This window comes from Drosophila willistoni, unplaced genomic scaffold, assembly GCF_018902025.1.
Source record: "Drosophila willistoni isolate 14030-0811.24 unplaced genomic scaffold, UCI_dwil_1.1 Seg360, whole genome shotgun sequence".
NCBI classification, from domain to species: Eukaryota; Metazoa; Arthropoda; class Insecta; order Diptera; family Drosophilidae; genus Drosophila; species Drosophila willistoni.
This window is the reverse complement of record NW_025814308.1, coordinates 5,034-31,130: the sequence shown is the minus strand read 5'-3', so window position 1 is coordinate 31,130 and position 26,097 is coordinate 5,034. Positions and strand designations below refer to the sequence as shown.

Genomic DNA, 26,097 nt, shown 5'->3' with positions numbered 1-26,097 from the left:
AAATCTTAAAAGGTGTAACTCTTGTACTTTTTGAAGCAGTATTATTAACAAGTTGTTGCACACGGTCAACATACTTGTACCAGTTTCCCTCATTCCCTTGGCTTAATCTGAAATCATTGGAACTATTATCTTATGCATCCTTTCTACTTGGCCGTTGCCGCGGGGTACACCTGTTGCTATCAGTAAATGCGGTATATCCTGTCTGTTACAATATTCCTTAAACGCATTGGATGTGAATGCTGCTCCCCTGTCAGAAATTATTCTCACCAGGTTACCAAAAATTATGGCCTGCTTTTCAAGACAACTAAGTACTTCATCAACTCCTGTTCCACGAGTCGGATACAACCATACAAACTTAGAGAACCCATCAACTATAACAAGTATATGATTGTAACGCTTTGTTGTGACCTCCATCGGGCCAACGTGATCAATGTGATATGTCATCAATGGCTGATCTCCTTTGCTTATTGGCATCAAATATCCTTCCTTTTTACCGGTTTTGGCATTAACAAAAAGACATTCCACGCTACACTCAACAACACGGGCTACCTTTTCTTTTAATTTTGGAATATAATACGATTTTTCAACGATATCCTGAGTGTGCAATCTGTATTATTTCTTTTTCGACAATAACGACAATAAGTTCTTGATTGGGGTCTTTTAACAATATTTCATTTTCAATGTAGAAATCTTCATATCCCTTCTCCTGAACTAAACTCCTGATCAATTTTGTCCAATCATCTGACAACTATGCTTCCCTCAATCTATGGGTTATGGTGTCAGTCAGTTAGCTGAAAACAAGATAAACGGCTCAAAGCATCCACATGCCGCATCTTTGAACCTGAACGATGTTCGATCTGATAGTCGAAATCTTGTAGGTATATTGCCCAACGTGCTACACGTAACGGAACCTCTTTCTTTTTCATTGTCATCGTGAACGCATTACAATCTGTAACAATCTTAAATCTCAATCCTGGCACATATACACGCCACTTTATTAATGCTCCAATAACTGCTAAAACCTCAAGTTCATATGAATCATACTTCTCTTCGCAAGGTTTAGTTTTCCGACTCATATATTGTACCGGATGAAATAAACCATCTTCTGAATCTTTCTGTAATAGCGCAGCTACGAAACCGTGTTTCGAGGCATTAGTGTGATTCTCAGTCTCTAGCTTAGGATTGTATAACTTTAAAACGGGACCTTTGATCAATGCTAACTTCAATTGCTCAAACGCTATCATTTGCAATTCTTTAAACTCAAACTTGTTCTCTTTTCGCAAAATGTCCGTCAAGGGCTTAGCTGTTACTGCGTATCCTTCGATGAATCTACGGAAATACGATGTTAATCCCAAAAATCGTTGAACTGACTTCTTGTCATGTGGGATCGGGAATCTTGAAACAGCATCAGTCTTCTCCTTACTTCGCTTAATACTTCCATTTTCAACTATATAGCCCAACAAATTTACTTTACTCTGCAGTATCTGAGCTATCTTTAACACTCGTTTAAGTTTAATTAGACCATCATTCACGTTAACACTTGGTATAATTATATCGTCCATATACACCACTGCATCTCCATTCTTCACTGATTCTCTCATTACTGCCATTATAAATCTTGTAAAAACTGCTGGAGAGTTCGAAATTCCGAATGGTACATATACGAATTCATACTGACCATTCTGAGTTACGAATGCTGTGTACTTCTGAGATTTTTCCTCAACAGGAACATGGAAAAACCCGTTTGTTAGATCTAGAGTAGTATAAACTAGCGCACTTTGAAGTTTTTCTAATACGGTATCCATCTGTGGCATAGGAAAATTATCTCGGACCACTTTCTCATTTAGCTTTCTGTAATCGCAGCACAGACGCTTTTTCCCATTCTTTTTTGTTACAAGTACAAGAATATTCAGAAAAACTTGGCCTTATTATCTTCTCCTCCAACCGAATGGAGGAACGACTGTACTATCAACAATTTTCTGATCAGACTCTGCTAGACGCCTTGGATGCTGATAAACTGGCAACTCATCTGTTAGTACAATCTTCATTTCGATAGGAGTGTTTGTATTTCTGATAGGTTTGTAACTTTTAATCAACTTCTTGACTTCACTAGCGATTTCTGTACTGATATGCGAAAAGTCACTCTTGATTTCTACTTCATTCTGTTCTGCACTGTGCATACACATACTTTCAAATTCCTTAAACAACTCAGCACAAGATTTATTCGCGTTACACAGTGATCCTTTTTTCTTGATGCTCACAAACTTTGTACCTTTCTTTGTAACAATCAAATCGACATGATCTAATATGGTTCTACCCAAAATTGCCTCATATGCCATGTCTTCATCAGGAACGATATGAAACTCGACTTCCATCTCAATGTCATCTATCTTGACACTTATGCTAAAACTACCAAAGGTCATCACATGACTTCCACCAATGCCTGTAAGGCTCTTCGAATATCCTGTTAATGATTTAATTCCAAGTTCGACAAACACGCTTTTACGTATGAGACTCAAATTTGCTCCTGTATCGATTAGACCATTGAACTTAATCGACTTATAAGTTACTTCTTTCAACTCCAAACCCGAATCAGTAAATTTACTGATGCTTTTACTAATTTATCATCTACAACATTGGTACTTTCAACTTTGGTGGTATCTTTTCCCTTACATTCAAATGAGCGATGCCCTGTTTTGCCACATTTAAAACAAGTAAACGTTTTCTTGTTACAGTCTCTCATCATGAGTGAAGGATCACCACACTTAAAACATTTGCGATCACCCTTTGTTATCGAACTCTTCTCTCTATTATCTCTACCTTGCTTGTGAAAAGATGACTTCAATGTTGTTTTCTTTGAGGACTTCCTAGGATCATAGGATTTTAAGTACGTCTCTATTTGAACTTTCAACCCATCCACTGTTCTGGCTTGATCCAATAATGCCTTATTTGCTCTCAGGTCTGGTATACCTTCTACGAAATACTCGATTAAACTTTCGTCATCCAAATCGATCGGCTTTGCGATTTCCATTAACGAATACAAAAACTCATACAATTTTCTCACCTCTCTTCAACTGTCGATTGCTTAGTCTTCTATGAACTTCGGCTGATGAAACCTTCACTCTGAATTCGTTTTTCAAAGCTACTTTCAGGGACTCCCAACTACAAATATCTCTCTTACTACGTATAAACGACAATGCAGCTCCCTTTAACAATTGTTTTGCATACACAAAGAGCTGTAACTGACTCCACTGTACGGTTAAAGCGCATTCTTCTAGCTTCCTAGACCATTGTACAACATCAATCGAACCTAAACCGCAAAACTCGGAAACGCTTCCCTCCACATCTTTTAGTGTGAACCATGACCTTTGCCCATCTGTGTTCGGGACTTCTCGAATTGTTCTAGCCGAGGCGAAATCTGCCTCCTGCCCGTCATTTTCAGTTTCTATTAAATCGTAATGAGCGAGTAGACGCGATTGCAGCTCAGCTTTAAGGCCTGTAGTCTCTAGCCCTAACTCTCTCAATTTAATGCGCAACTCTTCAATACGCAAAGTTAGAATATCACCTCGATCTATTTCACACAATTACAGGTATAATGCTTAACAAGTTTGCTATATTAATGTATAGTTAGTATCAATCAATCAAATTTGTTACGACTTTGCAAAATTTACACACTATGTTAATGTAGGTCAAATTGTGGTAGGTTATGGTTAAACTCAGACGATTCTTAGAAATGTGCTCTCTGCAGCTTGCATCAATTTCGTCAATATTTCTGCCACGGGTCTGGTTTCGTCGTGCAGGCGAAGTATCTCACACTCAACACAATATTTAAACAGCTCACCCAACTATAGTCGTCCTGCTCTATGGAACCACTCAATATCGCTGTAGCAACTCACTCAGATGTTCAGTTCGCTCTCTGTTGCCACTCGCTCTGCTGTCGCTACTCACTCTGCTGTTTTCCACTCGTTCTCTTGGTCTCTTTGTCTGCTTCCACACCAACTGTCTCAACTTCGTGTCTGCTGCCTTCTCGTTTGGACTTGTCGTCGTCGTCTGCTTCTTGTAACGGTTTGTGTTGTCCGCTCTCTTTGTCTGCTTCCACACCAATTATCTCAACTTCGTGTCTGCTGCCTTCTCGTTTGGATTTGTCGTCGTCGTCTGCTTCTTGTAACGGTTTGTGCTGTCCGCTCTCTTTGTCTGCTTCCACACCAATTATCTCAACTTCGTGTATGCTGCCTCCTCGTTTGGACTTGTCGTCGTCGTCTGCTTCTTGCAACGGTTTGTGTTGTCCGCTCTCTTTTGGTTTTCCGCTTCCACAGTGAACACCAGTTATCATCAACTTTGTGCTCTCTGTCTGCTCTCTCCGTCTGTCTGCTTCCACAGTGAACACTAATTATCATCAACTTCGTGTCCGCTGTCTGCTTCCACAGTAAACACTGGTTATCATCAACTTCGTGTCTGCTGTCTGCTTCCACAGTAAACACTTGTTATCATCAACTTCGTGTCTGCTGTCTGCTTCCACAGTGAACACTGGTTATCATCAACTTCGTGTCTGCTGTCTGCTTCCACAGTGAACACTGGTTATCATCAACTTCGTGTCTGCTGTCTGCTCTCTCTCTCTGTCTGCCTCCACAGTGAACACTGGTTATCATCAACTTCGTGTCTGCTGTCTGCTTCCACAGTAAACACTGGTTATCATCAACTTCGTGTCTGCTGTCTGCTCTCTCTTTTCCTCTCGAGTCACCACCGTTCTCGTGCCGTTCTAAACTTCAGTCGCCGACTTTTTGCCTAAACGGCGCCAAAATTCTTAGTGACGCTCTACTTGCGTCGTCCGACCGCTCACCGTCTCACCGTCCACTCGTCGCCTCTCGTACAGTCACACCAACTTCCACTATTTTTTGAACTTGTAGTGGTTGCTTCTTGTGAAATTGAGTTTGTATATGTATTACACGTTAATGCATGCAATTTTAACAAATTTCTGTTCACTTGCGAACTTCACACACACACACAAATTTCACTTATTGTCTTGGGCCAGAAATCTCGGTTGAGCCCCCAGTTTGTAGGATTTTACTTTATCCCGGTTTATTTATTACAATATTATTAAAGGATGTGATTTCCATGTTAAGTCTTATATTATTAACAATGTTTCTTTGTGTTAAGAATACATACATATGTATATTTTATATTATTTAAATGGCCTTAGTGATAATTTGGGTGCGCGATGTGATCGAGGCGAGAGTACGATTGCGAGTGCTTTCTGAATCAACGCTTCTCTTTATTTGCCCATGAGTGATTCGACCAGATAGGTACGGCCGCTGCGTGTCGTTCTGTCTCGCTCACTAGCTACTGCCCGATTGCCATGATTATGCCCGCCTGACACTTCATTTCCAACATATATATGGTCGAAATTGTGTTATTGGCCAATGTATTGCTGCTAATTCTTGTTCTGTAGTACTCATATTGCTTTCACCTTTAGTGAATCGTCCTATAGTTTTAATTTAAAACTGCTCGACATTCGTGTTTGCTTGCATCCGCAATTATGCAAAATTCTTTGCTAAAATCTGGGTTCTGTAGTAAATTTGTTTCAACGAGTTTCTTTTTTAGATAGTGGAATGCTTTTTCACACTCTGTTTTCCATTCAAATGGGATATTCTTTTTACAAAATCTCGTTATGTGCAGTGAATATTCGGTTTGAAGTTTTTTATAAAACGTCTATAGTAATTGCAAAATGCAACGAATCTTCTACCGCTGTCTGGGTCCGTAGGGACTAGTTAAATATTGATGACGTCAAATTTATCTGTCTGTGCACCTGTGACCTAAAAATGTCACTTCGTGCATGAAAAATGAATATTTTTCTGGATGTAATTTGAGATTGTGTTTTCTACACAGTTTGAAAACATCTGTTAAATTTTTTATCATTTGTTGTTCAGAACAACATATAAAGGAAGGATTGCGAAGGCTCAAGGCCTGAGAATGCTATTGTCATCATTCTCTGAAATGAATTAGGCGCTATTTTAAAACTAAATGGTAATCGCGTAAAGCGATATGAAACATTGCTTGTTGAAAAAGACGTAATATTTCTTGAGTTTTCCTTAAGTTCATTTTAGTAGAAAGCTGACATTAAATCAAGGCATAAAAAATATTTAGCTCGACTCAATTGATCAAGAATATCGTCAATTCTGGGGAGTGGAAACTTATCTGATAGCAATTTTTTATTTATTTGGCGATAATCAATTACTAATCTCCATTTTTTCTCGTTATTACCCGGAAGTGATTTCTTTGGGACTAATAAGAGTAGGTACGGTGAAACATACGGTTCAACGATAATTTGTTCAATTAACTTTCTAACTTGATTTCAAGCTTGATTTCTTCGATTTGGCTATGCGGTTTTTTTAGACAATGGTGGAAAGTTTTTTTTATACCATACACCCATAGGGTGAAATGGTATATTAAAGTCGCCAAAATGTATGTAACAGGCAGAAGAAAGCATCTCCAACCCCACAAAGTATATATATTCTTGATCAGGATCCGTCCGTCTGTCCGTATGAACACCTAGATCTCGGAGACTATAAGAGCTAGAGCCACCAAATTTTTTATGTAGACTCGTGTAGTATGTAGAGTGATCAAGTTTATTTCAAATTTTTGCCACGCCCCTTTCCGCCCCCGCAATTTAAAAAAAGCGTTTATCTCAAAAACTATTCTAGCTAGGGACACCATATTTGGTATGTATATTCGCTTAGTAAATGCACACATTTTGTATGTATAAAAATTTTGCCACGCCCTTTTCCGCCCCCGTAATTTGAAAAACTTGATTATCTCCCGTATTTTTTTACCTTATGCAATCAAATTTGGCACACTTAAATTTAATACTAATATCTAGCAAAATACCAAATTTGATCAAAATGGGATAAAAAACAGTTGAGTTATGCATATAAACGTTTTTCCATAAGGCCGGAGTTGGCCGTTAGCTGGTGGGGGCGCTAGGGTGCTCGTATGATTGAGTAAGCGAGATACTAAGATATGCTTTTAAGAAGCATGTGAAAATGCTTGAAATATTTGCTTTACTGGTGTATGGTATACCAAAGTCGGCGAGACGACTTACATACTTCATTTAATTTATCATTTTCTATTTTCTTGTGGTTTTTAATCCACCTCGTAGCTCGAATGTGAATCGAATTTTATGTTATCGATGCCTACCATTTGGCAGGTATCTGTTGTATTTAGGAATCGGACAAAACATTTTGTGCTGTTGCAATCGTGTTTGCGATATAAACACCCGTTTTAATTTCCTGATTGGGAATTAAAATGTTTTCTTCTGCTGAAGACGACTCTATTTTGTGTATCACTTGAGATCTTGCTAGTAGAAGCGTTGAATCAGTACCAGAACTAAAATTTATTGCACATAGATAGGATACGTTAGATGTTGTGGTCTGATAATTAAGCAAACCTCGGAACTATTGTAATATAATTGGCAATTAAATCTTTTCATGAAATCTAGTCTTATTATTCTATCGCAGGGGATTGCGAAATCTGCATTTGTCTGTTTGGAGTTCAATTGAGGCTAATCCTTTGAATTTTAGTGCTCCTTCTCCTATGCCTCGAATATCTCTAATTCTATTGATATGGATGTCATGAAAGACATCAGAATTTTCTTTTATAATTGAAATAAATGCAACTGTATCAATCAAAAAAGTTAAATTTTTATTTTTGTGTGTATTTTGGGTGTATCTGGACATTGGTGTTGTTATAACCATTCTGTTGGTTATTTGGGTCCACAGCCGCGTCTTCGGTGGCGTGAATAATTTCTACCTCGTTGGGCTCTGTGGGTATCGTTATTGTTCCAATTCGAGTTGTTTCTTTGAATGTTATCTGATGTCGCTTAAATACCAATGTTGCTTTTTCCTTGCAATCATTGTAGAAGGATAGAGCTGCTGTTTGATGGTATTTGGAAAGGCTATTGTAATGGGTCTTTAAAAGAAGCCTAATTTTTTCTAAATAGGTTTTTATAATTTTTGTGTGCTTTTCTATGGTGCCCTCTGATGTATTTCTATCCTGGGAAAGACACTTGATTGATTTATGGATTTCTTGTTTAATTTCACGAGCTTCATTTAGAATATGTTTCCACTCTGTCATAATGGGAAAATCTCTACTTTGTCAAGGTCATTGGCTCGATCTATATATCTTTTCTTTACGTTTTGTATATGGAGAAAAATTTCTTCCCATTCCTTGCTTAAAGATATTCCCTTTTATATTTCTACCTCCTCATCTGAATCTCCTATAACAAGAGTTTCTATACCTGCTTGAAAGATATTATGTACCCATTCGGGCACATCCTTATATTTAGGTTTCCTCGACAATAGTCTACTATATGCTATTTTGATGGATTGTTCCATAAGCTAAACAATATACTTGTTGAACTTGCAATTGTTGGCTATCCAGTACCTAATTTCCTTGTATTTGTAATTTGTTTTACGTGAGTGTATCAGGAAATCAAAAAAGCAATGTACTTTTGGAGATATTTTCTTTCTATCTCGCTCATATTGTTTACTATATATTTAGCAACTGCCTGCTACATTTAAAAAGCAGCATACATAAGCGACTGTGAGAATGAAACTCATCTGTACCCTAGAACTTCCTTGAACTTGGAAATCTTCTCCCGTTATGTCAAGGTAAGCTAACCTAATTTGTACCAACTTTATAGAGCCTTGATGATTGAATTTTATTTATAACGTATGCAGTGGAGTACACTGATTTTGTTTCAATTAACCCCATTGCAATGCATTGTGGGTATAACGGATATATCCTCAAATTTACTTATGCTATTATCGAAGAACATACGTATGGCATTTGTTTTTTGTTTATTAAAATTATTAAAATTACGGCCTGACTGACCTCAAATGGTCCTATATAAGACAATTTTAATTTAATACCAGAGGGCCGGGGCTAACTTTGACCGCGTCAAAGTGTGTATACCCTTGCAAGTTTTTTGTGTAAAAGGTCTAATGTTTACGAAAGAACGGCTTGGTTAATAACGAAGATATTGATCAAAGTCACTGTTCACCAGCGATTGTTGCTATGGGAGCTATATGATATAGTTGCCCGATCTGTATAAAATTTGACACACCCATTAATAGTTATGCTAAACTGAGAAATAAAAATTTGTATGACAAAAGTAACGAAGTTATTGACAAAAGTCACTGTTTTCGATCGGTCGGTCCTGTGGGACCTATATGATAAAGTCACCCGATCTTGATCAAATTTGTCACAGTCGTTTATATGTGTAATAAATTTATAAATATTTAATTTCACGACGATAGCTCAAAAAATAACGAAGTTATTGAGAATCCGGCTGACTCCAAGATATACAACCTGTGCACTTTATACAAGCCTACATGCAGCTCTGTAGCTCCTACGGTCTAGAAGGAGTTTGTGCTGATCTAGACGGACGGACGGACAGACGGAAAGACGGACGAACATGGCTATTTGAACTCGTCTCGTCGGGCTGATCAAGAATATATATACTTTATATGGTCGGAGATGCTTCCTTCTATGCGTTGCACACTTCTGACCAAAATTAATATACCCTTTTTGCAAGGGTATAAAAATTAAATGTATACTTGAATTGTGAGCCAACCACATACTCTAACAACTTTTCCACGTCTCTGGCTCATTGTGCAAGACACAGTTGAGATAATTTTTTTTTTATCTTCACGAACAATTTATGTTTATATTGTATTTGTTTTTTAACAATGATACTATTGTTTCCGAATTAAAAGCTGCTTCGTTGTCGCAGTATATTGTTTTTGTTGCAGGAAAAAAATTAATTATTTGAATAATGGTCATTTTTAGATCTATTACCGTTCGCGATTAAATTGGTTGCACGATGGCGAACTTAGAAAATTTGTCTATGGAGGTGAGAAAAAGTTTCTTATCTGTTGAGAAGATGTCAATATGCAGTATTCCGCCAGCATATGAGGGAATTGGCGAGGCTCCAAGCTTCTGTTTTTGCGGATGCCTATCGTATTTTGCTTTGGTTCAAATCAATTTGTGACAATTTCCTTTTTCCAATTTATACATATTAGGAAAATAGTCACGAAGGACTTGTTTAACATTCTCCTCTGTAACGCGATGTGCGTTATTGTGTTCAGTTGTTACAATTTTCTCTTGCTCATTTTTGTCAGTAACGTCTGACACATAAATTTTGCAATGCACACTGGGCTGAATTGCCATCTAATTCAAACGCATATGGATTTATATCATCTATTTCTGAGTCGGAGTCATCATTTGGTTTTTTGTCTTTCCCCCATACAGTTAATAAACCTACAAAAATGGCGGACGCTGCTCCAGCCCGTGGTGGGTTCCAAGGTGGTTTTGGCTCTCGTGGTGGCCGTGGAGGACGGGGTCGTGGTCGCGGACGTGGCGCCCGTGGACGTGGTGGCATGGAGGATTCCAAGGAATGGGCCCCAGTTACCAAATTGGGCCGTTTGGTGATGCCAAGATCAAGTTTTTCGAGGAGATTTATCTTTACTCGTTGCCCATCAAAGAGTTTGAGATCACCGATTTCTTCTTGGTCTCATCTCTGCGCATTGAAGTTTTGAAGATTATGCCTGTGCAGAAGCAGACTCGTGCTGGTCAGCGTACTCGTTTCAAGGCTTTTGTGGCCATTGGTGATAACAACGGACATATTGGCTTGGGTGTTAAGTGCAGCAACAAAGTTGCCACCGCCATTCGGGGTGCCATTATCTTGGCCAAATTGTCTGTTGTGCCTGTGCATCGTGGTTACTGGGGTATCAAGATTGGTAAACCCCATACCGTGCCCTGCAAAGTCACTGGCAAGTGTGGTTCCGTCTCCGTGCGCCGTATTCCCGCTCCCCGCGGTACTGGCATTGTCTCGGCTCCCGTTCCCAAGAAGCTGTTGACCATGGCTGGTATTGAAGATTGTTATACATCGGCTCGTGGCTCCACCGGCACTTTAAGTAACTTTGCCAAGGCCACTTATGCGGCCATTGCCAAGACCTATGCCTATCTGACTCCAGATTTATGGAAGGAAATGCCATTGGGCGCTACCCCATACCAGGCATAATCTGACTTCTTGTCCAAGACCGAGCCAGATTCATTTAGTCGGCTACAAGCTGATCTTAAAAACTTTCAATCCTGGTGTCAGTTTAATCTACTAAATCTTAACACTACCAAATGTAAGGTAATGACTTTTTTTCGTAACTCTCCTCAACTGGTCACTTATTTTCTAAACAATAGTCCTTTAGGTCGTCTAAATAATACGAATGGGCGTACTTATGGACCATAAGTTAAATTTTAACACCCATATTTCCACAAAGGCCATGAGTGTCCTGGGTTTCATTGAATCGCCTCGCAAGCTGTGGAGATTCAACCTTCACCAAGTCGAACAGATTTAATTTGCACACACCGGGTTTTATTTTCATCAGCTTTATTGTATATATTAGTTTATTAGCTTAGTAGTAAAATTATAATTTACTTCACAATGTTTCTCTTTATTTTTTGATTTCACTGCTCACAATTCGAGACGCAACTTTACCGGCTCACTCTATTCGACTGACTCTCTCTTCGAACTGACTGACCACTCCTCACCATCGTATATCGTTTTTAATCGATATTACATCGATACCCGTTCTCACTCGAAATCACCTCTACCATACCGTGATCCTACATTCGGCCATCCGACCTCCACATTCGCCCCGAATGATGGACACCATTTTTCATATACTCTGCCACGGTGGTAGTACCTTTCGGACCTTCTCCATCTCCTACTTTCTCAACCGCATAGCGACCATGCCTCATTTTCCGAACAACCCGATAAGGTCCCAAATATTTGCCCTTGAGCTTAAGGCCAGAACCAAACTTCGTCCGCTTGACAGCCACCAACACGTCAACCTCATATTGACTTGCAGATTTTCGACATTTATTAAACGTTTTACGGTTCTCTTCTTGCATTTGACTTATGTTCATTTTCGCTGTGTCACGTATTTCGGACTTATTGTTTTGTAACTCGATTAATAACTCTTCTTCCAACATGCTCTTTAGTTCTAAATCGTAGCTAGTCCTCATCTCAGTACCAGTTAATATCTTAAAGGGTGATATTTTCGTGCTTCTAGGTGGTGACGAGTTTATAAACTGTTGCACCCTACCTACGTGCTTATACCATACTCCGGGATCATTGGCACACAGTTTCGTCAACAATGCTATAACAATCCGATTAACTCGCTCTACTTGCCTGTTTCCTCTCGGAACTCCTATCGCGATCACTAAATGTTGTTTCTTTTGCGACTCGCAGTACTCTTTAAAAATGTGAGACGTAAAAGCGCTACCTCGATATCTAACGATCCTCTTTGGATTTCCGAACAACTCAGACTGTTTCTGCAATCTCTCAACAACCTCTTCCGAACCTGTACTTTTCGTCGGATATAACCATACGTATTTCGAGAAAGCATCGACTACTACCAATATGTGGTTATATCGTTTCTCGGTTAACTCCATCGGCCCGACATGGTCTACATGAAAAGTCACTAAGGGCTTATCTCCTTTATCAATAACATTCAAGAAACCTTCCTTTCGACCCTGTTTCGACTCGCTCACGATACATTCCATACACGACCTCACTACTACCTCTACTTTGCTCAACAGACCAGGTATATAATACTCTCTTTCCACTAGATCAACCGTTTTTTTAACTCCGAAGTGCCCTTGTCGATGAGCAACCAATATTATCTCTTGCTCCATGCTAGTAGGTATTACAATAAGCTCCTTAACGGGATCTTTATACAATATTCCGTACTGCACGAAATAGTCGGCGTGCGCTCCCTTTTTTAACACTTTCAGAAAAGTGCTGATCCATTCATCTTTTCTCTGTGCAAATTGTATTTTACTCTTCAAAGAATCTCCTGACAGTAAGCAATGTACTTTACTTAATGCGTCGACTTTTTTCACCTTTTCATCTATTAGGATTTTCTCGCGTACTGAAGGTACATTTTGAGCATTACTATCACGAGCAATAACTTGATTTTCCTCCGCTGCAATATCACTCCTGTGAAACACTAATCCCTTTTTTCCCATAGTAGCATTTACGAAGTCAAATACGTCATTTTCGATTACGCCATCGTGTAACGTATCTCTATCTCTCACAACATGGAAACACATCTTAATAGGAACTCCATCTAAAGCCTTATATATTTTAAAAGATCTTTTAGTGTAAATTTTCTTATTTCCTATTCCAAATAACTCTTTGACGTCTGAACTCAAGGGAACTGGGGCACTGCACTTTCACTGATAGTGGAGACATCACTACCTGTATCGAAAAATGCTGATATAACCTTATTACCAACTTGAATATTTTTGAAAACACGATTACCCAACTTCTGAGTAAGTTGCTGGGCGTTTTTACTATTCGCCTTTAACTCTGCTCCCTGCATGCTACACTGATTCGCCTTATGACCAGGTTGGTTACATTTAAAACACTTAATATCGCTCTCAATTGCAATTTTTTGCTATGTGATTTCTTCCTCCGCACTTGTAGCATCTTGGCTCATTTATAGCAATATCCTGCTGCTTCTTCTCGAATTTTGATCCTCTAGACCATTTTAACTCTTTCTCAGTAGATATTTTCTCGTACACTTGCATGTTTTCTCGTAATTCTCTAAAATTCCTGGCTTGATACAACACAGTCTTGTTTTGCTTCGAATCTGGTATACCCTCTATTATATACTCTATAACACTTTCTTCATCTAATGTGCTTTTTTTCGCCAAACTTTTCATTTCATAAAAATATTCGATCAAACTTTCACTCTGTTTTTTCTTTCTATTCTCGAGTAGCCTTTGTACTTGTAAAGCGGACAACTTCTCCGAAAATTCTCTCTCTAAAGCTGACTTTAGACTAATCCAATCGGTAAGACCGTCTTCGCTACTGACAAACAATTTCGCAGCCCCTTTTAACAATTGTCTACTCTAAATGAATTTCTGTAAATCGTTCCATTTGACTGTCTCTGCACAGTTCTCAAAATCTGCAAGCCAATTGTCGACATCTTGCTGCTGGCTGCCATCGAATACAGTTAACGAATCTTGTATATCTCTTAGTGTAAACGCCATTATACTCTGTACCTCTTGTTGATCGTTTACTACTTGTAAGCTACGCTCTAGTGAGTCCTCGTAGAAGGATGTTTCCTCAACTCATGACTCAAAAAAAAATATTAGTCTTACTTGTAACTCTGCCTTGTTTCCCTTAATACTCAAGTTATTTTCTTTCAACTTTTCTTTAAGCTCAGATACCGTAAGTTGCAAGATTTCGTCGTGTAGCATAATTTAAATTCAAACAAATTATACAACAAATTTTGAGTATGTATCTTAAGCTAACGTTAGTGAGTTAAGTTAATTGATATCAATCTACAATGTTATACAAATGTTTTATACTTTGGTTATGGGCCTTTCTTGCTCAGTTAATACTTGCTCTTGTATCTCGACTCTGTTGCCGTCCCTCTCGTAAGCCAAAATCGCTGCGTACGCCTCTGTACTCGATGGTCGCGTCACACACACTTTTGGGGTTGATGCCGCCGTCGGTGTGAGCGTTGCTCTCTGGAAACTCTTTGTCGTCGTTTGTATGAATGCTGCTCTCTGGATACTCTTTGTCGTCGTTTGTATGAATACTGCGCTCTCTGGATACTCTTTGTGTCTTGTCGGCCTCAATAGCGCACTCTCTTGGTGTAACGTCTGCTTGATCGCCGGTCTCTGAATACTCTGTAAGTTTCGCCACTCACCCTTGCGATGGTTGATGCCGTCGTCTGTGTGAGTGCTGCTCTCTTGAACACTCTTTGTGTCTTGCTGCCTCGTCACTGCTCTGCTCTCGATTGTCGCGTCACACACACTCTTGGGGTTGATGCCGCCGTCGGTGTGAGCGTCGCTCTCTCGTCTCGGTTTTGCACTCTCTGTGCCTCGTCGTTCGCACAGTCTGTACGTCGTTGTTCACACTCTCTGTGCCTCGTTGCCTCCTCTCTTAGGTTTTTCTCTTGTTGCCTCTTCGTTTCCTGCTCTTCTCATCGCGTCATGCACACTTCTGGGGATGATGCCGGTGTGAATGTTGCTCTCTCTCGTTCGCACACTCTTTGTGCCTCGTTGTTTGCACACTCAGTGTTGTTGCTCTTGTTGCTACCTCGTTCAGCTTCGCACGATCATGTCGTTGTCTCTCTGGTTCGTTGCCATGTTGCCGTCTCTGTCGCTCTTATGGATTTCTTCTTTGTTTTTCTTACCACATGGCGCCAAAAATTTTCAGTGGACGCTCGATGTGCTTTTTTTTTCGTTTGCCAAGAATCTCTGCTGCTGTCTCACTCTCTCTTGTGTGCGACTTATTCCAAGAATTGACTGAATTTCACAATTTTTCCCATGGATTTAACTTTTTTTGTACAACAATTTGATGACTGATGTACAATAACGGATCTCAGACTGCAACAATTTGATGATTGATGGATAGTCCTACCGTCAAACGTTCTCGGACGAGCCCCCAAGTTGTGGAGCTTCAGCTTTATCCCAGACTTTATTGTTTTTGTTAGTTTATTAGCTTATTGATAAAATTATTAATTACTGCAACAATTTGATGATTGATGGATAGTCCTACCGTCAAACGATTCCTGGACGAGCCCTTGTGGGATTCAGCTTTTTCCCGGACGAGCCTCGCAAGCTGTGGAGATTCAACCTTCACCAATTCGAACAGATTTAATTTGCACACACCGGGTTTTATTTTCATCAGCTTTATTGTATATATTAGTTTATTAGCTTAGTAGTAAAATTATAATTTACTTCACAATGTTTCTCTTTATTTTTTGATTTCACTGCTCACACTTCGAGACGCAACTTTACCGGCTCACTCTATTCGACTGACTCTCTCTTCGAACTGACTGAGCACTCCTCACCATCGTATATCGTTTTTAATCGATATAACATCGATACCCGTTCTCACTCGAAATCACCTCTACCATACCGCGATCCTACATATATACAAATAATCATTTATGCATATGAAACATTCATATTATGCAAATATTTCAGGGTGCAATTTCAGAGCATTCTACCTGCAATCGCGGTTTCTTGCACTTGTCGTTGTTTAGAAATGCATACGATAACAAAAGAGAATGGGAAGTGGGACAAAAAATCTATTTTTAGCAAAAGTAGGTAAAAAGGGTCGACTCGCTACCTAAATGTCAAGATTTTCGCGAATCTGCGGTCCACTTTTTAGTCGTAATTCAATTCAATTTGTGTGAAACGGTTTTCTATCGCATTTCTAATATTTTTGCTTTCATCACATGCAATTTGCGCAGTGTAAAGCAACTTACGCACACAAGCAAGCGCACACATACAATTACATCTTTTCAGCGCTCTCTTTGTGCCGGGCCCTGATCTATATTAAGTGACTCCATAGAGCAGGACGACTATAGTTGGGTGAGCTGTATAATTATTGTCTTGATTGTGAGTTACATTGCTTGCACGACGAAACCAGACCGGTGGCAGAAATATTGACGAAATACGACGGGCAGAAGGCAGATTTCGCCTCGGCTAGAACAATTAGAGAAGTTCCGAACACAGATGGGCGAAGGTCATGGTTAACACTAAAAGATGTGGAGGGAAGCGTTTCCGAGTTTTGCAGTTTAGGTTCGATTGATGCTGTACAATGGACTAGGGAGTGCAGTTACAGCTTTTTGTGTATGCAAAACAATTGTTAAAGTGGGATTGTCGTTTATACGTAAGTAAGAGAGATATTTGTAGTTGGGAGTCACTGAAAGTAGCTTTGAAAAACGAGTTCAGTGTAAAAGTTTTATCAGCAGAAGTTCATAAAAGACTAAGCAATCGACAGTTGAAAAGAGGTGAGAATTTGTTTGATTTTTTGTATTCGTTAATGGAAATCGCAAAGCCGATCGATTTGGATGACGAAAGTTTAATCGAGTATTTCGTAGAAGGTATACCAGACATGAGAGCAATTATTTGCCTTATGGCATTATTGTATCAAGCCAAAACAGTGGATGCGTTGAAAGTTCAAATAGAGACCTACTTAAAATCCTATGATCCAGGGAAGTCGTCAAAAAATACAACATTGGATTCATCTCTTCAGAAACAATTGATACAGGAAGAAGGAATTTGAGTCTCATACGTAAAAGCTTGTTTGTCGAACTTGGAGTTGTGTCATTAACAGGATATTCGAAGAGCATTGGTGGAAGTCATGAAAAGAAAGAGTTTAAAAAATTGCAAATGGTAGCGCTTAAGCGTTTAAGTGGCCTCGGAAATTTAACTTGGGAGCCAGAGCATCTGCGGCAGTGGCTGGGCAGAGAAAAAGGTAATTTTTTGGATTCGATGCACAAAAAATTTGTGTGTCTCGACCTTTTTTGGGTCGATCGAGCGATTGTCCTCGAACTTGAAATATTGTTAAAGGACCCCAATCAAAAACTTATTGTCATTCCCTCACAGATGGAAAGGGAAACAATACAGATTGCACACAAACAGGGACATTTTGGAGCTAGAAAGACTCAGGATATCGTAGAAAAATCGTATTATATTCCAAAACTAAAAGAAAAGGTAGCCCGTGTTGTTTAGTGCTGCGTGGAATGTCTTATTGTTAATGCCAAAACCGGTAAAAAGGAAGGATATTTGATGCCAATAAGCAAAGGAGATCCGCCATTGATGACATATCACATTGATCACGTTGGCCCGATGGAAGTCACAACAAAGCGTTACAATTATATACTTGTTATTGTTGATGGGATCTCTAAGTTTGTATGTATCCGACTCGTGGAACAGCAGTCGATGAAATACTTAGTTGTCTTGAAAACCAAGCCTTCATTTTTGGTAATCCGGTGAGAATAATTTCAGACAGGTGAGCAGAATTCACATCCAATGCATTTAAGGAATATTGTAACAGACAGGATATACAGCACTAACTGTAGCAATACGCGGCAACGGCCAAGTAGAAAGGATGCATAAGATAATAGTTCCAATGATTTCAAAGTTAAGCCAAGAGAATGTTGGAAACTGGTACAAGTATGTAGGTCGTGTGAAACAACTTGTTAATAATACTGCTCCAAGAAGTACAAGAGTTCCACCTTTTAAAATTTTGGCAGGAATAGAGATGCGTAGTTCTGATGATCCCGAAATAAGAAAGCTGATAACCAATTCGTTAATAGAAGATGGTCGTGATGACATTAGAGGGGAGGCTCGAAAGAATATTAATGAAATACATCAGGAAATGAAAATGACGTTTGACAAAAACAGGAAATGGGAAACAAAATACAATTTAAACGAGTTAGTGGCGATTAAACTTAAGCAGTATGGGACAGGTCTAAAATTGGGAGGTAAATACTTAGGCCCATATAAAGTCACGAAGGTCAATAAGCACCGTCGATACGACGTTGAGAAAGTTGGCGATGCCGAAGGACCTTGTAACACCTCAACAGTGGCTGAGTTCATGAGGCCTTGGCTAGGATTGTAGTATATACTTACCAAAAATCATTCAACACAAAGAGCTCAACTTGTAACACTTTGTTGCAATTATAAACAATTAAACATATACGCACTAAAATATAATTGTGCACTTTAATATGTTTATATGTATACATTGATATATGCACATAAACATATTCACATAAATATACAGATAAGCATGAAATGTATTTACATTTGTATATGCATGAGCTAGAGCCAGGCCAGCATGTGAACGCTGACCAAGACTGACTTTAATGCAGGCGCTCCAACAATATGTTAGTGGGATTTTACTTTATCCCGGTTTATTTATGTAGGAAATAAAGTGTCAGGCGGGCATAATCATGGCAATCGGGCAGTAGCTAGTGAGCGAGACAGAACGACACGCAGCGGCCGTACCTATCTGGTTGACTCACTCATTGGCAAATAAAGAGAAGCGTTGATTCAAAAAAACACTCGCAATCCTACTCTCGCCTCGATCACATCGCGCATCCAAATTATCACAAGGGCCATTTAAATAATATAGAATATATGTATTCTTAACACAAAGAAACATTCTTAATAAAATAAGACTAAATAAGGAAATCACATCCTTTAATAATATTGAAATAAATAAACCGGGATAAAGTAAAATCTCAGAAACTGGGGGCTCAACCGAGATTTCTGACCCAAGACAATTCGTGAAATTTGTGTGTGTGTGATGTTCGCAAGTGAACAGAAAATTATTAATATTGCATGCAATACAAATATACAAAATCAAGGTTGTTGGCGAACGAATTTCACAAGAAGCAACCACTACAAGTTTAAAAATTAGTGGAAGTTGGTGTGACTGTACGAGAGGCGACGAGTGGACGGTGAGACGGTGAGCGGTCGCACGACGCAAGTAGAACGTCACTAAGAATTTTGGCGCCGTTTAGGCAAAAAGTCGGCGACTGAAGTTTAGAGCGGCTCGAAAACGGTGGTGACTCGAGAGGAAAAGAGAGAGCAGACAGCAGACACGAAGTTGATGATAACTAGTGTGCACTGTGGAAGCGGAAAACCAAAAGAGAGCAGAGAGCGCACAACACAAACCGTTACAAGAAGCAGACAGCGGGCACGAAGTTGATGATAAACAGTGTTTACTGTGGAAGCAGACATACGGAGAGAGCAGACAGAGAGCACCAAGTTGATGATAACTAGTGTTCACTATGGAAGCGGGAAACCAAAAGAGAGCGGACAACACAAACCGTTACAAGAAGCAGACGACGACGACAAGTCCAAACGAGAAGGCAGCAGACACGAAGTTGAGATAATTGGTGCGGAAGCAGACAAAGAGAGACCAAGAGAACGAACCAGCCCAATGAGTAGCGACAGCAGAGTGAGTGGCAACAGAGAGCGAACCGAACATCTGAACAACTTTATTTCTTATAGGCTTGATCGTGTTGGTCGTCGTGGCGGTGGAGTACTTATTGCTGTCAACTCGAATCTGTGTTCAAGTGTTGTGCCGATTGATCTGCCCTTAGGTGTTGAGTTTATTTGCGTCGAAATTACATGTTCCAACTTTAGCTTATATATTGTTCATATATTCCTCCAGCTTTTGATATAACGACCTATATGCATCATGCTGATGCTTTGCAAACTATTTTTAATCGTCTTAAAGATCGCGATTTCCTTATAGTTTTAGGTGATTTCAACTTGCCTAATATTTCTTGGCTTGTTGATGATAATCTATCTTTCTTAATTCCTTCATCTCAACATGTTTTTCTTAATAGCCTACTTGAATGTCCGCTATATCAGTTGAATTCTTTCCTTAACTCTTCTAAAAGAATCCTTGATCTTGTTTTTGTCTCTGATCCCGAACACAGCCCCTAGTGAAACCTGAAGATCCCTATCACCCTACCATTGAACTTACTATTTCTTACAATTCCGTTACTAATTCATCTCAAATTCTCGTCCAAGATGTTTTCGTAAAACAAATTTCAATCTTCTTAATAGCCTTATTTTCTCTTTTGGTTGGTCGTTTCTATTTGAGTGCTGCGATATAGATCGTGCAGTGAAGTTTTTCTACTCTGCTCTTAATTCTCTAATTGATAAATGCGTTCCTTATGTGAATGTCTCTACCGTCTCCAGCGCGCCAGTCTGGTTCACACGTAGGCTCTCTAATCTCCGTAACATTAAATCGAGATATTTTAAAAGATTTAAAAAAACTGGTTCGCGACTTGACTATGCAAATTACTGTATAGCCAAATCTCAATTTTGTCTTTTAAACACTTAATGCTACAATAATTATAACGTTCGCTGTAAAGTTGAATTTTATAAGAACCCCAAAAGATTTTATAACTTTGTTAATTCCAAAAGACGTTCTAATGTACTACCCTCCACCTTCAGATTTAATGACCAGACTGCTAATAATGATTCAGATATTGCAGATCTGTTTGCTAAATTCTTTCAGTCGACTGATCCTGATAATATACCTAGTTGCATCCTTAAAATGTGTTCGAATTCCCTATCTAAGCCTTTATCTCGGTTATTCTTTATATCAAGTGAGACTTGTACCTTTCCCGATATTTGGAAGGAGTCTTTTATTATTCCGCTTTTTAAAAAGGGTAGCAAATCGGATGTTTCTAACTACCGTGGCATTGCCAAACTTTCGGCAATACCAAAGCTGTTTGTGAAAATTATTACGTCTTCCCTTCAACACCTATCCAGATCCACTATTTCTCCTTGTCAGCATGGATTCATGAAAGCTAACCTTTAGAACCTTTTAGAATTGACTACCCTTGTACACCATGGCTTCCGTAAAAAGTGTCGAACTGATGTTATTTATACTGACTTTAGTAAGGCTTTCGATACGGTTGAATATTCTATGCTTCTCGCGAAACTTGACATAATCGGTTTTTCCCCAAAACTGTTGGCTTGGTTAAAGTCGTATCTTATTGGCAGAACCCACAAGGTGTCTTTTCGTTCGTAGATATCTAAAACTGTTCGAGTTACGTTAGGTGTACCCCAAGGCAGTCATCTGGGCCCCCTGTTATTTATACTGTTTATAAATGATTTTCCTTTGGCCTTGGCTCATTCACCCGTGCTCATGTTTGCGGATGACGTCAAGATTTGTTATTCCTATAATGATCCTTCTTTCCAACAGTACTTGCAATCAGATCTCGATGCGTTCTGTGATTGGTGCCACGTTAATAAATTACACCTTAATGCCTCTAAGTGTTCTTTTATGACTTTCAGTCGTTTGTCTCCGCTCCTAGCTCATTACTCTGTTAAGTCTGTTCTGTTAGATTGTGTACCATCGTTTAAAGACTTAGGCGTGATGTTTGACCCAAAACTTTCATTTAATGTTCATATTTCTTCTATTGTCAATAGAGCATGCAGCCTTCTTGGCTTCATTAAACGTTGGGCCAAAGAATTTGATGATCCCTATGTAACAAAGGTTTTATACACTTCGTTAGTTCGCCCTACTCTAGAATATTGCTCGCCAGTGTGGAATCCTCAATATGATGTTCACCAGCGTAGTATTGAATCGGTACAGAAGCAATTCCTTAAGTTTGCGTTACGCGGTCTTAATTGGGACCCGAGTCTTCGCCTACCTTCTTATTCTAGCAGACTTCTTCTTATTAATCTTCCTTCACTTTACAACCGTAGGCTCGTTTTTGGCATTCTCTTTCTTCATAAACTAGTCAACGGCGAAGTCATTTCTACTAATTTACTAGATACGCTATATTTTGTGTTCCCTCACGTCGGACCAGAAACTTTTTTCCTATTCACCTTAGTAGATGTCTGACTACCTACTCTCTTCATGAACCTTGCAACTCATCCCTGACCACATTGGCCCTCGGGGCATAGCTGGCACCTTATGCAAATAAAACACCTCCACCGGGTCGGGGATGTTTAGTTGTGTATATAGCTAAGCTATCTTTTTCAATTAATTACTATCTGTCTTTAGCTTAAGCTTTTTCGTCGACTGCTGTGTTAGTTGACGTAAATAAATAAATAAATAAATAAATACATTAATATAGCAAACTTGTTAAGCATTATCCCTGTAATTGTGTGAAATAGATCGAGTTGAGATTCTAACTTCGCGTATTGAAGAGCAGATGGGCAAAGATCATGGTACACACTAAAAGATGTTTAGGGAAGCTTTAACCGCTTTAACCGTACAGCGGAGTCAGTTACAGCTTGTTGTGTATGCAAAACAATTGTTAAAGGGAGCTGCATTGTCGTTTATACGTAGTAAGAGAGATATTTGTAGTTTGGAGTCCCTGAAAGCTATGAAAAACGAATTCAGAGTAAAGGTTTTATCAGCAGAAGTTCATAAAAGACTAAGCAATCGACAGTTGAAAAGAGGTGAGAATTTGTTAATGGAAATCGCAAAGCCGATCGATTTGGATGACGAAAGTTTAATCGAGTATTTCGTAGAAGGTATACCAGACATGAAAGCAAATAAGGCATTATTGTATCAAGCCAGAACAGTGGATGCGTTGAAAGTTCAAATAGAGACCTACTTAAAATCCCAAGATCCTAGGAAGTCGTCGAAGAAAACAACATTGGAGTCATCTTTTCACAAGCAAGGTAGAGATAATAGAGAGAAACTTCGATAACAGAGAGAAAAGTTCGATAACAAAAGGTGATCGCAAATGTTTTAAGTGTGGTGATCCTTCACACATGATGAGAGACTGAAAGAGACCAGAAAACGTTTACTTGTTTAAAATGTGGCAAAACAGGCCATCGCTTATTTTAATGTAAGGGAAAAGATACCACCAAAGTTGAAAGCACCAATGTTGTAGATGATAAATTAGTAAAAGCATCAGGTATATTTACTGATTCGGGTTTGAAGTTGAAAGAAGTAACTTTTTTTTTTTTTTTTTTTTTATTGTTTAATATATATTTGTTGAATCTACTCTTAAATTAGAGCCTAACAACAAGTTTGAGATATTTTTCTTAGACTAGTACTTAAGATAAATCCTGGGGATATTGCAGGCGGCCCTAATCACTTGTTATTGGGTTGGTCTGTCATTTCTTTTAGGACGAGTTCTATTATTAGTTCGCGTAAGGGAATTGGCAAGAACATTTGGGTGTGCATCCAGTTTCGCAGAATACTTTAGTTGTTGAGTACCTATTTCTGATTTTATGCTAGGTATATTTAGATCATTTTGAATGTTGTCGTTTCGTATATACCACGGGGCCCCCGTGATTGATCTTAAAATCTTCGACTGCGCTCTTTGTATAATATCGACATTGCTGGTACTTGCATTTCCCCATAGTACGGCTCCGTAAGTCCAGATGGGTTTCAGTACGGAGTTGTATAGGAGGACTTTATACTCCAGACGTAGAGGGGACCGAGCATTGATGATCCAATGTAGGCTACTCGCTTTCAGTTTAAGCTGTGACTTTTTGCTTCGATGTGCTTGCGCCAAGTTAGTCTTCTGTCTAGGTGGATGCCAAGGTAAGTGACATCCACGGCTTGAGGAACTGGTACGTTGTTTAGCATTAGAGCTGGGCAGTTTCTTCTGTTAAGCGTAAATGTAACATGTTTGCATTTCTGCTCGTTGACACGGATACGCCAGGTTGCTAGCCATTCCTCTACCACCTTAAGGTGTTCCTCTAGTTTTGCAGAGGCTTGTATTAGGCATTTGGATCTGCTAAGGATTGCCGTGTCATCGGCAAAAGTGGACGTTGTAAGTCCTAAACTCGTTGGTAGGTCTGCAGTGTACAGCAGGTAGAGCAATGGGCCGAGTACACTGCCTTGCGGTACACCAGCTTTGATTTCAAAATCAGCGGAGACGGAGCCATTACATCTTACAGCGAATTTCCTATTGTAAAGGTAAGATTCCATGAGTTTGTGGGTGTACTGTGGCAGTTTTTGCCGGATTTTGAACATCAGACCCTCCAGCCAAACTCTATCGAAAGCCTGGGCAACGTCGAGAAAGACAGCCGCACAGTATTCTTTTAGTTCGAATGCTGTTCGTATTTCGGATGTTATGCGATTGACTTGTTCAATTGTACCATGTTTTTCGCGGAAGCCAAACTGGTGTGAAGGGATTGTGTTCTCCGATGCCAGAAATGAGTTTAGGCGGATCTGCAGGACCTTTTCAAAAAGCTTCGAAAGACATGGCAGCAAACTAATTGGCCTATAGGATGATGGCTGGGTTTTGTCCTTTCCCACTTTAGGAATCATGATGATAGTGGACTTTAAAGTTGGGTGGGCTTTCCACAGAGGATGTTTAGTGCTGGTTGGACTGAGCTTTTCTATGTATTTCCTTTGAGCCCAGCTTTCCTCTTGTCTTAACGCCTTGGAGAGGTTGCGATGAGCTTGCCTTAGGCGAAGTTTTGCTGCTGGTGATCGAGTAATCTGCCATTCTCTTCTTAGACGTCGTTTTTCCGTTACTAATTGTTCTATCCGCCGGATCGTAGGCCTGTCAACAGGTTTGGTGTAAGAAGAGGTATGTGGAGTAGATACTCTTGCTGCAGCTCCCATCATCGACTCAAGTGCAGAGACGCACATATCAATGTCCTCTGCAGCATCCAGTTTCGGCGAACAGTCAATGTGGGCACTCATGAACATTTTAAATTTAAGCCAATTTGTTTTGTTGTTTGTAAGCCTATATGGGCGATCAAGTACTTGAGGTCTTGTTAATAATGTGAATAGCACTGGAGAGTGATCGGAAGTTAAATCTAGCAGTGTTTCCGCAGTGATCCGATTACGTGGAATCCTCTTGGTTACTGCGAAATCAATCAAGTCAGGCACTTTCTGTGGATCTGTGGGCCAATAAGTAGGCCTACCCGGTGAGACGCAATCCATCTTATTGAGAGGGTTGACTATTGTGTTGTACAACTGCTTTCCTTTAGGATTTACCAGGCGAGATCCCCAGTGCGTATGTTTGGCGTTATAGTCCCCTGCTGCAATGAAGCGATCTCCGAGTGTGTTAAAGAATCGGTAAATTCCTTTTCAGAGATTGAGAAGCGTGGTGGGCAGTACAGGGCGACCAATGTAGTGTTGCCGCAGCTGGTTTGGACGGTTATAGCAGTTGCTTGTAGGTGCTGTGTTTCAAATCTGTTGAGAAACGAGTGTTTTATACGGTTTTTGATTAGGATACCGGTCCCGCCATGAGCTTTTCCGTCTGGATGGTTTGTTGCGTAGAAGGTATATTTTGGTATTGAAAATTATTTTTTGATGTTAAATGTGTTTCCGAAATCAGCAAAACGTCGATTTCACTTGAGTCTAGGAATAGTTGCAGTTCATTTTTGTGCTTGGAGATGACGTTAGCATTCCAAAGACATCGTCATAAAAGTGGTCATGTTTTGATTGAGTGAGATCAATAGGGCCTCTAGACCACTTGGAGTTTGCTGGCCAAGCTCTGGTGCGCTAGGTTGCGGATTCTGTAGATGGCGGAGTGACGGGGTCTCTTTCGCGGGCTCCGTCTGTCCAGTTCGGAGCACACTAGCGAAGAATACACTAGGACTGGTTGTAGCAGTCATGTTGGATGATCTAGCAGCCTTGGCGAAGAAGACCTCCGGTGTAGTTTTGGAGGCGTTGAAGATGATTTTTGGTCCAGCTGGGGTTTGCGCCCGTTTAGGTGTGATTTAAGATCCTTAAAGACAGGACATCCTCTGTAGTTGGCCGTGTGG

At 39.6% G+C, this 26,097-nt stretch overlaps 1 pseudogene; it reads left to right on the top strand.

Annotated features, from left to right (window-relative positions):
• The first annotated feature begins 10,284 nt into the window (after positions 1-10,284).
• On the top strand, positions 10,285-11,092 carry LOC124461342 (annotated as a pseudogene).
• Positions 11,093-26,097: the final 15,005 nt, after the last annotated feature.